At 39.5% G+C, this 17593-nt stretch overlaps 6 non-coding genes across 6 annotated transcripts; all 6 read right to left on the minus strand.

Annotated features, from left to right (window-relative positions):
- Nucleotides 1-802: 802 nt before the first annotated feature.
- On the minus strand, nt 803-876 carry TRNAI-AAU (transfer RNA isoleucine (anticodon AAU)). Its single transcript has one exon. It is a non-coding gene; the product is annotated as a tRNA-Ile (tRNA).
- Nucleotides 877-2046: 1170 nt separating this feature from the next.
- TRNAI-AAU (transfer RNA isoleucine (anticodon AAU)) lies at nt 2047-2120 on the minus strand. Its single transcript has one exon. It is a non-coding gene; the product is annotated as a tRNA-Ile (tRNA).
- A 1993-nt stretch (nt 2121-4113) lies between these two features.
- Nucleotides 4114-4187, minus strand: TRNAI-AAU (transfer RNA isoleucine (anticodon AAU)). Its single transcript has one exon. It is a non-coding gene; the product is annotated as a tRNA-Ile (tRNA).
- Nucleotides 4188-6180: 1993 nt separating this feature from the next.
- Nucleotides 6181-6254, minus strand: TRNAI-AAU (transfer RNA isoleucine (anticodon AAU)). The gene has a single exon. It is a non-coding gene; the product is annotated as a tRNA-Ile (tRNA).
- A 1993-nt stretch (nt 6255-8247) lies between these two features.
- TRNAI-AAU (transfer RNA isoleucine (anticodon AAU)) lies at nt 8248-8321 on the minus strand. The gene has a single exon. It is a non-coding gene; the product is annotated as a tRNA-Ile (tRNA).
- A 6174-nt stretch (nt 8322-14495) lies between these two features.
- On the minus strand, nt 14496-14569 carry TRNAI-AAU (transfer RNA isoleucine (anticodon AAU)). Its single transcript has one exon. It is a non-coding gene; the product is annotated as a tRNA-Ile (tRNA).
- Nucleotides 14570-17593: the final 3024 nt, after the last annotated feature.

The raw sequence follows: 17593 nt of genomic DNA on the forward strand, positions 1-17593 counted from the left end.
AGAAGATTGAGACATGAAATTTTAAGTCTGCATGGGAAGTTTGCCTGAAAGCGTTGCAACCGAGTAAAGCAAAGAGAGAAGATGGAGGTAAAGTACGAGAGGAACTCTTTATCATCATCTGCCAAACTCATGTGCACTGGATCCTTAAGCAGTCATCAATAAGGGTTAAATATCTTTAGATTAATGCTTGTGTTTTTAAGGAATTGCTTCAAGCTAACTTCATTTCTCATCCCGCATCCTTGAAGTTTGTCAAAACTTGTAAAAATCATTGGAGCACCCTTACATTTCTCTTCAGGCTTAGAAAAGGAAACATTTTAATGCAACCTGTTATCATTTGGCAAATTGTTCATGTGCTGTGACGCAATCTGCATCCCCTATTTTTGGCTGAAATTGCACTGGATGAGGATGGAAAAGTCAAGAATTTTAGTTCGAGAAAAGATTTCCATTGACATTTTCTATCATGACTTTGCAGATCCTCACATTCCTTTTCCAGCTTGAAGGGACAAATGTTTTAATAAAAGCTGGTAAACTTTTAGGAGACTGGCTACTTGAACTCTAGGAATAAGTCAACTAAATCCAATTCTCATGCCTAAACAGTTAAGTGAAACGCAACTTTTGCTTTTTCTTTGATATTACTGGAATGAACATTAGTTAAATCTATAACAAGCAAACTGCTTCACTGGTTTTTCTGTAATGGTGCTTTGTATATAAACACATACAGCCATGACTTCTAATTTATACTCTTTGACGGTTTTTCACAATGTGTCCACGAAGTAGACAGTCTGAATAACCTTAAAATTTTTGGCCCGTACGGGGATCGAACCCGTGACCTTGGTGTTATTAGCACCACACTCTAACCAGCTGAGCTAACCGGCCCATGTTTTACTATTGGTTACATGTTCTGCTGAGCAGGGTTTCATACACATCATGGTGATCGCTAAGACATGTTCTCCAGTGAATGAAAATCTCAAAAGGATCTTTGGAGCGTAAACAGACAAAAACGAGAAATCCAACACTGACCATCAGGGAATATAACCCTGGATGCTGTCCCTATGCTAAAGAGGACTGGCCTTCACTATGTTTACTCCAATTGATGTCAGGGATTTTTATTGTGAGAAAGCATTTTCAGCGATTTCTACTATCACGTCTTTGGACTTTCAGCAATCCCATTGCCCTCTGCTCCGGGATCCCATGGTGTGGTCATCTGTCCAGATGTAGGCTGATATGTGGATCTGCTGTAGTTTAGAAGATTGAGACAAGAAGTTTTAAGTCTGCATGGGAAGTTTGCCTGAAAGCGTTGCAACCGAGTAAAGCAAAGAGAGAAGATGGAGGTAAAGTACGAGAGGAACTCTTTATCATCATCTGCCAAACTCATGTGCACTGGATCCTTAAGCAGTCATCAAGAAGGGTTAAATATCTTTAGATTAATGCTTGTGTTTTTAAGGAATTGCTTCAAGCTAACTTCATTTCTCATCCCGCATCCTTGAAGTTTGTCAAAACTTGTAAAAATCATTGGAGCACCCTTACATTTCTCTTCAGGCTTAGAAAAGGAAACATTTTAATGCAACCTGTTATCATTTGGAAAATTGTTCATGTGCAGTGACGCAATCTGCATCCCATATTTTTGGCTGAAATTGCACTGGAAGAGGATGGAAAAGTCAAGAATTTTAGCTTGAGAAAAGATTTCCATTGACATTTTCTCTCATGACTTTGCAGATCCTCACATTCCTTTTCCAGCTTGAAGGGACAAATGTTTTAATAAAAGCTGGTAAACTTTTAGGAGACTGGCTACTTGAACTCTAGGAATAAGTCAACTAAATCCAATTCTCATGCCTAAACAGTTAAGTGAAACGCAACTTTTGCTTTTTCTTTGATATTACTGGAATGAACATTAGTTAAATCTATAACAAGCAAACTGCTTCACTGGTTTTTCTGTAATGGTGCTGTGTATATAAACACATACAGCCATGACTTCTAATTTATACTCTTTGACGGTTTTTCACAATGTGTCCACGAAGTAGACAGTCTGAATAATCTTAAAATTTTTGGCCAGTACGGGGATTGAACCCGCGACCTTGGCGTTATTAGCACCACGCTCTAACCAGCTGAGCTAACCGACCCATGTTTTACTATTGGTTACATGTTCTGCTGAGCAGGGTTTCATACACATCATGGTGATCGCTAAGACATGTTCTCCAGTGAATGAAAATCTCAAAAGGATCTTTGGAGCGTAAACAGACAAAAACGAGAAATCCAACACTGACCATCAGGGAATATAACCCTGGATGCTGTCCCTATGCTAAAGAGGACTGGCCTTCACTATGTTTACTCCAATTGATGTCAGGGATTTTTATTGTGAGAAAGCATTTTCAGCGATTTCTACTATCACGTCTTTGGACTTTCAGCAATCCCATTGCCCTCTGCTCCGGGATCCCATGGTGTGGTCATCTGTCCAGATGTAGGCTGATATGTGGATCTGCTGTAGTTTAGAAGATTGAGACAAGAAGTTTTAAGTCTGCATGGGAAGTTTGCCTGAAAGCGTTGCAACCGAGCAAAGCAAAGAGAGAAGATGGAGGTAAAGTACGAGAGGAACTCTTTATCATCATCTGCCAAACTCATGTGCACTGGATCCTTAAGCAGTCATCAAGAAGGGTTAAATATCTTTAGATTAATGCTTGTGTTTTTAAGGAATTGCTTCAAGCTAACTTCATTTCTCATCCCGCATCCTTGAAGTTTGTCAAAACTTGTAAAAATCATTGGAGCACCCTTACATTTCTCTTCAGGCTTAGAAAAGGAAACATTTTAATGCAACCTGTTATCATTTGGAAAATTGTTCATGTGCAGTGACGCAATCTGCATCCCATATTTTTGGCTGAAATTGCACTGGAAGAGGATGGAAAAGTCAAGAATTTTAGTTCGAGAAAAGATTTCCATTGACATTTTCTCTCATGACTTTGCAGATCATTACATTCCTTTTGCAGCTTGAAGGGACAAATGTTTTAGTAAAAGCTGGTAACCTTTCAGGAGACTGGTTACTTGAACTCTAGGAATAAGTCAACTAAATCCAACGAGAAATCCAACACTGACCATCAGGGAATATAACCCTGGATGCTGTCCCTATGCTAAAGAGGACTGGCCTTCACTATGTTTACTCCAATTGATGTCAGGGATTTTTATTGTGAGAAAGCATTTTCAGCGATTTCTACTATCATGTCTTTGGACTTTCAGCAATCCCATTGCCCTCTGCTCCGGGATCCCATGGTGTGGTCACCTGTCCAGATATAGGCTGATATGTGGATCTGCTGTAGTTTAGAAGATTGAGACAAGAAATTTTAAGTCTGCATGGGAAGTTTGCCTGAAAGCGTTGCAACCGAGTAAAGCAAAGAGAGAAGATGGAGGTAAAGTACGAGAGGAACTCTTTATCATCATCTGCCAAACTCATGTGCACTGGATCCTTAAGCAGTCATCAAGAAGGGTTAAATATCTTTAGATTAATGCTTATGTTTTTAAGGAATTGCTTCAAGCTAACTTCATTTCTCATCCCGCATCCTTGAAGTTTGTCAAAACTTGTAAAAATCATTGGAGCACCCTTACATTTCTCTTCAGGCTTAGAAAAGGAAACATTTTAATGCAACCTGTTATCATTTGGAAAATTGTTCATGTGCAGTGACGCAATCTGCATCCCATATTTTTGGCTGAAATTGCACTGGAAGAGGATGGAAAAGTCAAGAATTTTAGCTTGAGAAAAGATTTCCATTGACATTTTCTCTCATGACTTTGCAGATCCTCACATTCCTTTTCCAGCTTGAAGGGACAAATGTTTTAATAAAAGCTGGTAAACTTTTAGGAGACTGGCTACTTGAACTCTAGGAATAAGTCAACTAAATCCAATTCTCATGCCTAAACAGTTAAGTGAAACGCAACTTTTGCTTTTTCTTTGATATTACTGGAATGAACATTAGTTAAATCTATAACAAGCAAACTGCTTCACTGGTTTTTCTGTAATGGTGCTGTGTATATAAACACATACAGCCATGACTTCTAATTTATACTCTTTGACGGTTTTTCACAATGTGTCCACGAAGTAGACAGTCTGAATAATCTTAAAATTTTTGGCCAGTACGGGGATTGAACCCGCGACCTTGGCGTTATTAGCACCACGCTCTAACCAGCTGAGCTAACCGACCCATGTTTTACTATTGGTTACATGTTCTGCTGAGCAGGGTTTCATACACATCATGGTGATCGCTAAGACATGTTCTCCAGTGAATGAAAATCTCAAAAGGATCTTTGGAGCGTAAACAGACAAAAACGAGAAATCCAACACTGACCATCAGGGAATATAACCCTGGATGCTGTCCCTATGCTAAAGAGGACTGGCCTTCACTATGTTTACTCCAATTGATGTCAGGGATTTTTATTGTGAGAAAGCATTTTCAGCGATTTCTACTATCACGTCTTTGGACTTTCAGCAATCCCATTGCCCTCTGCTCCGGGATCCCATGGTGTGGTCATCTGTCCAGATGTAGGCTGATATGTGGATCTGCTGTAGTTTAGAAGATTGAGACAAGAAGTTTTAAGTCTGCATGGGAAGTTTGCCTGAAAGCGTTGCAACCGAGCAAAGCAAAGAGAGAAGATGGAGGTAAAGTACGAGAGGAACTCTTTATCATCATCTGCCAAACTCATGTGCACTGGATCCTTAAGCAGTCATCAAGAAGGGTTAAATATCTTTAGATTAATGCTTGTGTTTTTAAGGAATTGCTTCAAGCTAACTTCATTTCTCATCCCGCATCCTTGAAGTTTGTCAAAACTTGTAAAAATCATTGGAGCACCCTTACATTTCTCTTCAGGCTTAGAAAAGGAAACATTTTAATGCAACCTGTTATCATTTGGAAAATTGTTCATGTGCAGTGACGCAATCTGCATCCCATATTTTTGGCTGAAATTGCACTGGAAGAGGATGGAAAAGTCAAGAATTTTAGTTCGAGAAAAGATTTCCATTGACATTTTCTCTCATGACTTTGCAGATCATTACATTCCTTTTGCAGCTTGAAGGGACAAATGTTTTAGTAAAAGCTGGTAACCTTTCAGGAGACTGGTTACTTGAACTCTAGGAATAAGTCAACTAAATCCAACGAGAAATCCAACACTGACCATCAGGGAATATAACCCTGGATGCTGTCCCTATGCTAAAGAGGACTGGCCTTCACTATGTTTACTCCAATTGATGTCAGGGATTTTTATTGTGAGAAAGCATTTTCAGCGATTTCTACTATCATGTCTTTGGACTTTCAGCAATCCCATTGCCCTCTGCTCCGGGATCCCATGGTGTGGTCACCTGTCCAGATATAGGCTGATATGTGGATCTGCTGTAGTTTAGAAGATTGAGACAAGAAATTTTAAGTCTGCATGGGAAATTTGCCTGAAAGCGTTGCAACCGAGTAAAGCAAAGAGAGAAGATGGAGGTAAAGTACGAGAGGAACTCTTTATCATCATCTGCCAAACTCATGTGCACTGGATCCTTAAGCAGTCATCAAGAAGGGTTAAATATCTTTAGATTAATGCTTATGTTTTTAAGGAATTGCTTCAAGCTAACTTCATTTCTCATCCCGCATCCTTGAAGTTTGTCAAAACTTGTAAAAATCATTGGAGCACCCTTACATTTCTCTTCAGGCTTAGAAAAGGAAACATTTTAATGCAACCTGTTATCATTTGGCAAATTGTTCATGTGCAGTGACGCAATCTGCATCCCCTATTTTTGGCTGAAATTGCACTGGATGAGGATGGAAAAGTCAAGAATTTTAGCTTGAGAAAAGATTTCCATTGACATTTTCTCTCATGACTTTGCAGATCCTCACATTCCTTTTCCAGCTTGAAGGGACAAATGTTTTAATAAAAGCTGGTAAACTTTTAGGAGACTGGCTACTTGAACTCTAGGAATAAGTCAACTAAATCCAATTCTCATGCCTAAACAGTTAAGTGAAACGCAACTTTTGCTTTTTCTTTGATATTACTGGAATGAACATTAGTTAAATCTATAACAAGCAAACTGCTTCACTGGTTTTTCTGTAATGGTGCTGTGTATATAAACACATACAGCCATGACTTCTAATTTATACTCTTTGACGGTTTTTCACAATGTGTCCACGAAGTAGACAGTCTGAATAATCTTAAAATTTTTGGCCAGTACGGGGATCGAACCCGCGACCTTGGCGTTATTAGCACCACGCTCTAACCAGCTGAGCTAACCGACCCATGTTTTACTATTGGTTACATGTTCTGCTGAGCAGGGTTTCATACACATCATGGTGATCGCTAAGACATGTTCTCCAGTGAATGAAAATCTCAAAAGGATCTTTGGAGCGTAAACAGACAAAAACGAGAAATCCAACACTGACCATCAGGGAATATAACCCTGGATGCTGTCCCTATGCTAAAGAGGACTGGCCTTCACTATGTTTACTCCAATTGATGTCAGGGATTTTTATTGTGAGAAAGCATTTTCAGCGATTTCTACTATCACGTCTTTGGACTTTCAGCAATCCCATTGCCCTCTGCTCCGGGATCCCATGGTGTGGTCATCTGTCCAGATGTAGGCTGATATGTGGATCTGCTGTAGTTTAGAAGATTGAGACAAGAAGTTTTAAGTCTGCATGGGAAGTTTGCCTGAAAGCGTTGCAACCGAGCAAAGCAAAGAGAGAAGATGGAGGTAAAGTACGAGAGGAACTCTTTATCATCATCTGCCAAACTCATGTGCACTGGATCCTTAAGCAGTCATCAAGAAGGGTTAAATATCTTTAGATTAATGCTTGTGTTTTTAAGGAATTGCTTCAAGCTAACTTCATTTCTCATCCCGCATCCTTGAAGTTTGTCAAAACTTGTAAAAATCATTGGAGCACCCTTACATTTCTCTTCAGGCTTAGAAAAGGAAACATTTTAATGCAACCTGTTATCATTTGGAAAATTGTTCATGTGCAGTGACGCAATCTGCATCCCATATTTTTGGCTGAAATTGCACTGGAAGAGGATGGAAAAGTCAAGAATTTTAGTTCGAGAAAAGATTTCCATTGACATTTTCTCTCATGACTTTGCAGATCATTACATTCCTTTTGCAGCTTGAAGGGACAAATGTTTTAGTAAAAGCTGGTAACCTTTCAGGAGACTGGTTACTTGAACTCTAGGAATAAGTCAACTAAATCCAACGAGAAATCCAACACTGACCATCAGGGAATATAACCCTGGATGGTGTCCCTATGCTAAAGAGGACTGGCCTTCACTATGTTTACTCCAATTGATGTCAGGGATTTTTATTGTGAGAAAGCATTTTCAGCGATTTCTACTATCATGTCTTTGGACTTTCAGCAATCCCATTGCCCTCTGCTCCGGGATCCCATGGTGTGGTCACCTGTCCAGATATAGGCTGATATGTGGATCTGCTGTAGTTTAGAAGATTGAGACAAGAAATTTTAAGTCTGCATGGGAAGTTTGCCTGAAAGCGTTGCAACCGAGTAAAGCAAAGAGAGAAGATGGAGGTAAAGTACGAGAGGAACTCTTTATCATCATCTGCCAAACTCATGTGCACTGGATCCTTAAGCAGTCATCAAGAAGGGTTAAATATCTTTAGATTAATGCTTGTGTTTTTAAGGAATTGCTTCAAGCTAACTTCATTTCTCATCCCGCATCCTTGAAGTTTGTCAAAACTTGTAAAAATCATTGGAGCACCCTTACATTTCTCTTCAGGCTTAGAAAAGGAAACATTTTAATGCAACCTGTTATCATTTGGCAAATTGTTCATGTGCAGTGACGCAATCTGCATCCCCTATTTTTGGCTGAAATTGCACTGGATGAGGATGGAAAAGTCAAGAATTTTAGCTTGAGAAAAGATTTCCATTGACATTTTCTCTCATGACTTTGCAGATCCTCACATTCCTTTTCCAGCTTGAAGGGACAAATGTTTTAATAAAAGCTGGTAAACTTTTAGGAGACTGGCTACTTGAACTCTAGGAATAAGTCAACTAAATCCAATTCTCATGCCTAAACAGTTAAGTGAAACGCAACTTTTGCTTTTTCTTTGATATTACTGGAATGAACATTAGTTAAATCTATAACAAGCAAACTGCTTCACTGGTTTTTCTGTAATGGTGCTGTGTATATAAACACATACAGCCATGACTTCTAATTTATACTCTTTGACGGTTTTTCACAATGTGTCCACGAAGTAGACAGTCTGAATAATCTTAAAATTTTTGGCCAGTACGGGGATCGAACCCGCGACCTTGGCGTTATTAGCACCACGCTCTAACCAGCTGAGCTAACCGACCCATGTTTTACTATTGGTTACATGTTCTGCTGAGCAGGGTTTCATACACATCATGGTGATCGCTAAGACATGTTCTCCAGTGAATGAAAATCTCAAAAGGATCTTTGGAGCGTAAACAGACAAAAACGAGAAATCCAACACTGACCATCAGGGAATATAACCCTGGATGCTGTCCCTATGCTAAAGAGGACTGGCCTTCACTATGTTTACTCCAATTGATGTCAGGGATTTTTATTGTGAGAAAGCATTTTCAGCGATTTCTACTATCACGTCTTTGGACTTTCAGCAATCCCATTGCCCTCTGCTCCGGGATCCCATGGTGTGGTCATCTGTCCAGATGTAGGCTGATATGTGGATCTGCTGTAGTTTAGAAGATTGAGACAAGAAGTTTTAAGTCTGCATGGGAAGTTTGCCTGAAAGCGTTGCAACCGAGTAAAGCAAAGAGAGAAGATGGAGGTAAAGTACGAGAGGAACTCTTTATCATCATCTGCCAAACTCATGTGCACTGGATCCTTAAGCAGTCATCAAGAAGGGTTAAATATCTTTAGATTAATGCTTGTGTTTTTAAGGAATTGCTTCAAGCTAACTTCATTTCTCATCCCGCATCCTTGAAGTTTGTCAAAACTTGTAAAAATCATTGGAGCACCCTTACATTTCTCTTCAGGCTTAGAAAAGGAAACATTTTAATGCAACCTGTTATCATTTGGCAAATTGTTCATGTGCAGTGACGCAATCTGCATCCCCTATTTTTGGCTGAAATTGCACTGGATGAGGATGGAAAAGTCAAGAATTTTAGTTTGAGAAAAGATTTCCATTGACATTTTCTCTCATGACTTTGCAGATCCTCACATTCCTTTTCCAGCTTGAAGGGACAAATGTTTTAATAAAAGCTGGTAAACTTTTAGGAGACTGGCTACTTGAACTCTAGGAATAAGTCAACTAAATCCAATTCTCATGCCTAAACAGTTAAGTGAAACGCAACTTTTGCTTTTTCTTTGATATTACTGGAATGAACATTAGTTAAATCTATAACAAGCAAACTGCTTCACTGGTTTTTCTGTAATGGTGCTGTGTATATAAACACATACAGCCATGACTTCTAATTTATACTCTTTGACGGTTTTTCACAATGTGTCCACGAAGAAGACAGTCTGAATAACCTTAAATTTTTTGGCCCGGTACAGGGATCGAACCCGCGACCTTGGCATTATTAGCACCACGCTCTATCCAGCTGAGCTAACCGGCCCATGTTTTACTATTGGTTACATGTTCTGCTGAGCAGGGTTTCATACACATAATGGTGATCGCTAAGATATGTTCTCCAGTGAGTGAAAACCTCAAAAGGATCTTTGGAGCGTAAACAGACAAAAACGAGAAATCCTACACTGACCATCAGGGAATATAACCCTGGATGCTGTCCCTATGCTAAAGAGGACTGGCCTTCACTATGTTTACTCCAATTGATGTCAGGGATTTTTATTGTGAGAAAGCATTTTCAGTGATTTCTACTATCACGTCTTTGGACTTTCAGCAATCCCATTGCCCTCTGCTCCGGGATCCCATGGTGTGGTCACCTGTCCAGATGTAGGCTGATATGTGGATCTGCTGTAGTTTAGAAGATTGAGACAAGAAATTTTAAGTCTGCATGGGAAGTTTGCCTGAAAGCGTTGCAACCGAGTAAAGCAAAGAGAGAAGATGGAGGTAAAGTACGAGAGGAACTCTTTATCATCATCTGCCAAACTCATGTGCACTGGATCCTTAAGCAGTCATCAAGAAGGGTTAAATATCTTTAGATTAATGCTTGTATTTTTAAGGAATTGCTTCAAGCTAACTTCATTTCTCATCCCCCATCCTTGAAGTTTGTCAAAACTTGTAAAAATCATTGGAGCACCCTTACATTTCTCTTCAGGCTTAGAAAAGGAAACAGTTTAATGCAACCTGTTATCATTTGGCAAATTGTTCATGTGCAGTGACGCAATCTGCATCCCCTATTTTTGGCTGAAATTGCACTGGATGAGGATGGAAAAGTCAAGAATTTTAGTTTGAGAAAAGATTTCTATTGACATTTTCTCTCATGACTTTGCAGATCCTCACATTCCTTTTCCAGCTTGAAGGGACAAATGTTTTAATAAAAGCTAGTAAACTTTCAGGAGACTGGCTACTTGAACTCTAGGAATAAGTCAACTAAATCCAATTCTCATGCCTAAACAGTTAAGTGAAACGCAACTTTTGCTTTTTCTTTGATATTACTGGAATGAACATTAGTTAAATCTATAAGAAGCAAACTGCTTCACTGGTTTTTCTGTAATGGTGCTGTGTATATAAACACATACAGCCATGACTTCTAATTTATACTCTTTGATGGTTTTTCACAATGTGTCCATGAAGTAGACAGTCTGAATAAGCTTAAAATGTTTCGCCCGTACGGGGATCGAACCCCCGACCTTGGCGTAATTAGCACCATGCTCTAACCAGCTGAGTTAACCGGCCCATGATTTACTATTGGTTACATGTTCTGCTGAGCAGGGTTTCATACACATCATGGTGATCGCTAAGATATGTTCTCTAGTGAGTGAAAATCTCAAAAGGATCTTTGGAGCGTAAACAGACAAAAACGAGAAATCCAACACTGACTATCAGGGAATATAACCCTGGATGCTGTCCCTATGCTAAAGAGGACTGGCCTTCACTATGATTACTCCAATTGATGTCAGGGATTTTTATTGTGAGAAAGCATTTTCAGCGATTTCTACTATCACGTCTTTGGACTTTCAGCAATCCCATTGCCCTCTGCTCCGGGATCCCATGGTGTGGTCACCTGTCCAGATGTAGGCTGATATGTGGATCTGGGTGAGGATGGAAAAGTCAAGAATTTTAGTTCGAGAAAAGATTTACATTGACATTTTCTCTCATGACTTTGCAGATTCTCACATTCCTTTTCCAGCTTGAAGGGACAAATGTTTTAATAAAAGCTAGTAAACTTTCAGGAGACTGGCTACTTGAACTCTAGGAATAAGTCAACTAAATCCAATTCTCATGCCTAAACAGTTAAGTAAAACGCAACTTTTGCTGTTTCTTTGATATTACTGGAATAAACATTAGTTAAATCTATAACAAGCAGACAAGCAAACTGCTTCACTGGTTTTTCTGTAATGGTGCTGTGTATATAAACACATACAGCCATGACTTCTAATTTATACTCTTTGACGGGTTTTTCACAATGTGTCCACGAAGTAGACAGTCTGAATAACCTTAAAATTTTTGGCCCTTACGGGGATCGAACCTGCGACCTTGGTGTTATTAGCACCATGCTCTAACCAGCGGAGCTAACCGGCCCATGTTTTACTATTGGTTACTTGTTCTGCTGAGCAGGGTTTCATACACATCATGGTGATCGCTAAGATATGTTCTCCAGTGAGTGAAAATCTCAAAAGGATCTTTGGAGCGTAAACAGACAAAAATGAGAAATCCAACACTGACCATCAGGGAATATAACCCTGGATGCTGTCCCTATGCTAAAGAGGACTGGCCTTCACTATGTTTACTCCAATTGATGTCAGGGATTTTTATTGTGAGAAAGCATTTTCAGCGATTTTTACTATCACGTCATTGGACTTTCAGCAATCCCATTGCCCTCTGCTCCGGGATCCCATGGTGTGGTCACCTGTCCAGATGTAGGCTGATATGTGGATCTGCTGTAGTTTAGAAGATTGAGACAAGAAATTTTAAGTCTGCATGGGAAGTTTGCCTGAAAGCGTTGCAACCAAGTAAAGCAAAGAGAGAAGATGGAGGTAAAGTACGAGAGGAACTCTTTATCATCATCTGCCAAACTCATGTGCACTGGATCCTTAAGCAGTCATCAAGAAGGGTTAAATATCTTTAGATTAATGCTTGTGTTTTTAAGGAATTGCTTCAAGCTAACTTCATTTCTCATCCCGCATCCTTGAAGTTTGTCAAAACTTGTAAAAATCATTGGAGCACCCTTACATTTCTCTTCAGGCTTAGAAAAGGAAACATTTTAATGCAACCTGTTATCATTTGGCAAATTGTTCATGTGCAGTGACGCAATCTGCATCCCATATTTTTGGCTGAAATTGCACTGGATGAGGATGGAAAAGTCAAGAATTTTAGTTCGAGAAAAGATTTCCATTGACATTTTCTCTCATGACTTTGCAGATCATTACATTCCTTTTGCAGCTTGAAGGGACAAATGTTTGAATAAAAGCTGGTAAACTTTCAGGAGACTGGTTACTTGAACTCTAGGAATAAGTCAACTAAATCCAACGAGAAATCCAACACTGACCATCAGGGAATATAACCCTGGATGCTGTCCCTATGCTAAAGAGGACTGGCCTTCACTATGTTTACTCCAATTGATGTCAGGGATTTTTATTGTGAGAAAGCATTTTCAGTGATTTCTACTATCACGTCTTTGGACTTTCAGCAATCCCATTGCCCTCTGCTCCGGGATCCCATGGTGTGGTCACCTGTCCAGATGTAGGCTGATATGTGGATCTGCTGTAGTTTAGAAGATTGAGACAAGAAATTTTAAGTCTGCATGGGAAGTTTGCCTGAAAGCGTTGCAACCGAGTAAAGCAAAGAGAGAAGATGGAGGTAAAGTACGAGAGGAACTCTTTATCATCATCTGCCAAACTCATGTGCACTGGATCCTTAAGCAGTCATCAAGAAGGGTTAAATATCTTTAGATTAATGCTTGTATTTTTAAGGAATTGCTTCAAGCTAACTTCATTTCTCATCCCCCATCCTTGAAGTTTGTCAAAACTTGTAAAAATCATTGGAGCACCCTTACATTTCTCTTCAGGCTTAGAAAAGGAAACAGTTTAATGCAACCTGTTATCATTTGGCAAATTGTTCATGTGCAGTGACGCAATCTGCATCCCCTATTTTTGGCTGAAATTGCACTGGATGAGGATGGAAAAGTCAAGAATTTTAGTTTGAGAAAAGATTTCTATTGACATTTTCTCTCATGACTTTGCAGATCCTCACATTCCTTTTCCAGCTTGAAGGGACAAATGTTTTAATAAAAGCTAGTAAACTTTCAGGAGACTGGCTACTTGAACTCTAGGAATAAGTCAACTAAATCCAATTCTCATGCCTAAACAGTTAAGTGAAACGCAACTTTTGCTTTTTCTTTGATATTACTGGAATGAACATTAGTTAAATCTATAAGAAGCAAACTGCTTCACTGGTTTTTCTGTAATGGTGCTGTGTATATAAACACATACAGCCATGACTTCTAATTTATACTCTTTGACGGTTTTTCACAATGTGTCCACGAAGTAGACAGTCTGAATAAGCTTAAAATGTTTCGCCCGTACGGGGATCGAACCCCCGACCTTGGCGTAATTAGCACCACGCTCTAATCAGCTGAGTTAACCGGCCCATGATTTACTATTGGTTACATGTTCTGCTGAGCAGGGTTTCATACACATCATGGTGATCGCTAAGATATGTTCTCTAGTGAGTGAAAATCTCAAAAGGATCTTTGGAGCGTAAACAGACAAAAACGAGAAATCCAACACTGACTATCAGGGAATATAACCCTGGATGCTGTCCCTATGCTAAAGAGGACTGGCCTTCACTATGATTACTCCAATTGATGTCAGGGATTTTTATTGTGAGAAAGCATTTTCAGCGATTTCTACTATCACGTCTTTGGACTTTCAGCAATCCCATTGCCCTCTGCTCCGGGATCCCATGGTGTGGTCACCTGTCCAGATGTAGGCTGATATGTGGATCTGGGTGAGGATGGAAAAGTCAAGAATTTTAGTTCGAGAAAAGATTTACATTGACATTTTCTCTCATGACTTTGCAGATTCTCACATTCCTTTTCCAGCTTGAAGGGACAAATGTTTTAATAAAAGCTAGTAAACTTTCAGGAGACTGGCTACTTGAACTCTAGGAATAAGTCAACTAAATCCAATTCTCATGCCTAAACAGTTAAGTAAAACGCAACTTTTGCTGTTTCTTTGATATTACTGGAATAAACATTAGTTAAATCTATAACAAGCAGACAAGCAAACTGCTTCACTGGTTTTTCTGTAATGGTGCTGTGTATATAAACACATACAGCCATGACTTCTAATTTATACTCTTTGACGGGTTTTTCACAATGTGTCCACGAAGTAGACAGTCTGAATAACCTTAAAATTTTTGGCCCGTACGGGGATCGAACCCGCGACCTTGGCGTTATTAGCACCATGCTCTAACCAGCTGAGCTAACCGGCCCATGTTTTACTATTGGTTACATGTTCTCCTGAGCAGGGTTTCATAGACATCATGGTGATCGCTAAGTTACGTTCTCCAGTGAGTGAAAATCTCAAAAGGATCTTTGGAGCGAAAACAGACAAAAACGAGAAATCCAACACTGACCATCAGGGAATATAATCCTGGATGCAGTCCCTATGCTAAAGAGGACTGGCCTTCTCTATGTTTACTCCAATTGATGTCAGGGATTTTTATTGTGAGAAAGCATTTTCAGCGATTTCTACTATCACGTCTTTGGACTTTCAGCAATCCCATTGCCCTCTGCTCCGGGATCCCATGGTGTGGTCACCTGTCCAGATGTAGGCTGATATGTGGATCTGCTGTAGTTTAGAAGATTGAGACAAGAAGTTTTAAGTCTGCATGGGAAGTTTGCCTGAAAGCGTTGCAACCGAGTAAAGCAAAGAGAGAAGATGGAGGTAAAGTACGAGAGGAACTCTTTATCATCATCTGCCAAACTCATGTGCAATGGATCCTTAAGCAGTGATCAAGAAGGGTTAAATATCTTTAGATTAATGCTTGTGTTTTTAAGGAATTGCTTCAAGCTAACTTCATTTCTCATCCCGCATCCTTGAAGTTTGTGAAAACCTGTAAAAATCATTGGAGCACCCTTACATTTCTCTTCAGGCTTAGAAAAGGAAACATTTTAATGCAACCTGTTATCATTTGGCAAATTGTTCATGTGCAGTGACGCAATCTGCATCCCCTATTTTTGGCTGAAATTGCACTGGATGAGGATGGAAAAGTCAATAATTTTAGTTCGAGAAAAGATTTCCATTGACATTTTCTCTCATGACTTTGCAGATCCTCACATTCCTTTTGCAGCTTGAAGGGACAAATGTTTTAATAAAAGCTGGTAAACTTTCAGGAGACTGGCTACTTGAACTCTAGGAATAAGTCAACTAAATCCAATTCTCATGCCTAAACAGTTAAATGAAACGCAACTTTTGCTTTTTCTTTGATATTACTGAAATGAACATTAATTAAATCTATAACAAGCAAACTGCTTCACTGGTTTTTCTGTAATGGTGCTGTGTATATAAACACATACAGCCATGACTTCTAATTTATACTCTTTGACGGTTTTTCACAATGTGTCCACGAAGAAGACAGTCTGAATAACCTTAAATTTTTTGGCCCGGTACAGGGATCGAACCCGCGACCTTGGCATTATTAGCACCACGCTCTATCCAGCTGAGCTAACCGGCCCATGTTTTACTATTGGTTACATGTTCTGCTGAGCAGGGTTTCATACACATAATGGTGATCGCTAAGATATGTTCTCCAGTGAGTGAAAACCTCAAAAGGATCTTTGGAGCGTAAACAGACAAAAACGAGAAATCCTACACTGACCATCAGGGAATATAACCCTGGATGCTGTCCCTATGCTAAAGAGGACTGGCCTTCACTATGTTTACTCCAATTGATGTCAGGGATTTTTATTGTGAGAAAGCATTTTCAGTGATTTCTACTATCACGTCTTTGGACTTTCAGCAATCCCATTGCCCTCTGCTCCGGGATCCCATGGTGTGGTCACCTGTCCAGATGTAGGCTGATATGTGGATCTGCTGTAGTTTAGAAGATTGAGACAAGAAATTTTAAGTCTGCATGGGAAGTTTGCCTGAAAGCGTTGCAACCGAGTAAAGCAAAGAGAGAAGATGGAGGTAAAGTACGAGAGGAACTCTTTATCATCATCTGCCAAACTCATGTGCACTGGATCCTTAAGCAGTCATCAAGAAGGGTTAAATATCTTTAGATTAATGCTTGTATTTTTAAGGAATTGCTTCAAGCTAACTTCATTTCTCATCCCCCATCCTTGAAGTTTGTCAAAACTTGTAAAAATCATTGGAGCACCCTTACATTTCTCTTCAGGCTTAGAAAAGGAAACAGTTTAATGCAACCTGTTATCATTTGGCAAATTGTTCATGTGCAGTGACGCAATCTGCATCCCCTATTTTTGGCTGAAATTGCACTGGATGAGGATGGAAAAGTCAAGAATTTTAGTTTGAGAAAAGATTTCTATTGACATTTTCTCTCATGACTTTGCAGATCCTCACATTCCTTTTCCAGCTTGAAGGGACAAATGTTTTAATAAAAGCTAGTAAACTTTCAGGAGACTGGCTACTTGAACTCTAGGAATAAGTCAACTAAATCCAATTCTCATGCCTAAACAGTTAAGTGAAACGCAACTTTTGCTTTTTCTTTGATATTACTGGAATGAACATTAGTTAAATCTATAAGAAGCAAACTGCTTCACTGGTTTTTCTGTAATGGTGCTGTGTATATAAACACATACAGCCATGACTTCTAATTTATACTCTTTGATGGTTTTTCACAATGTGTCCATGAAGTAGACAGTCTGAATAAGCTTAAAATGTTTCGCCCGTACGGGGATCGAACCCCCGACCTTGGCGTAATTAGCACCACGCTCTAACCAGCTGAGTTAACCGGCCCATGATTTACTATTGGTTACATGTTCTGCTGAGCAGGGTTTCATACACATCATGGTGATCGCTAAGATATGTTCTCTAGTGAGTGAAAATCTCAAAAGGATCTTTGGAGCGTAAACAGACAAAAACGAGAAATCCAACACTGACTATCAGGGAATATAACCCTGGATGCTGTCCCTATGCTAAAGAGGACTGGCCTTCACTATGATTACTCCAATTGATGTCAGGGATTTTTATTGTGAGAAAGCATTTTCAGCGATTTCTACTATCACGTCTTTGGACTTTCAGCAATCCCATTGCCCTCTGCTCCGGGATCCCATGGTGTGGTCACCTGTCCAGATGTAGGCTGATATGTGGATCTGGGTGAGGATGGAAAAGTCAAGAATTTTAGTTCGAGAAAAGATTTACATTGACATTTTCTCTCATGACTTTGCAGATTCTCACATTCCTTTTCCAGCTTGAAGGGACAAATGTTTTAATAAAAGCTAGTAAACTTTCAGGAGACTGGCTACTTGAACTCTAGGAATAAGTCAACTAA

The sequence above is a fragment of the Mixophyes fleayi genome (assembly GCF_038048845.1).
Source record: "Mixophyes fleayi isolate aMixFle1 chromosome 2 unlocalized genomic scaffold, aMixFle1.hap1 SUPER_2_unloc_3, whole genome shotgun sequence".
Lineage (NCBI taxonomy): Eukaryota > Metazoa > Chordata > Amphibia > Anura > Limnodynastidae > Mixophyes > Mixophyes fleayi.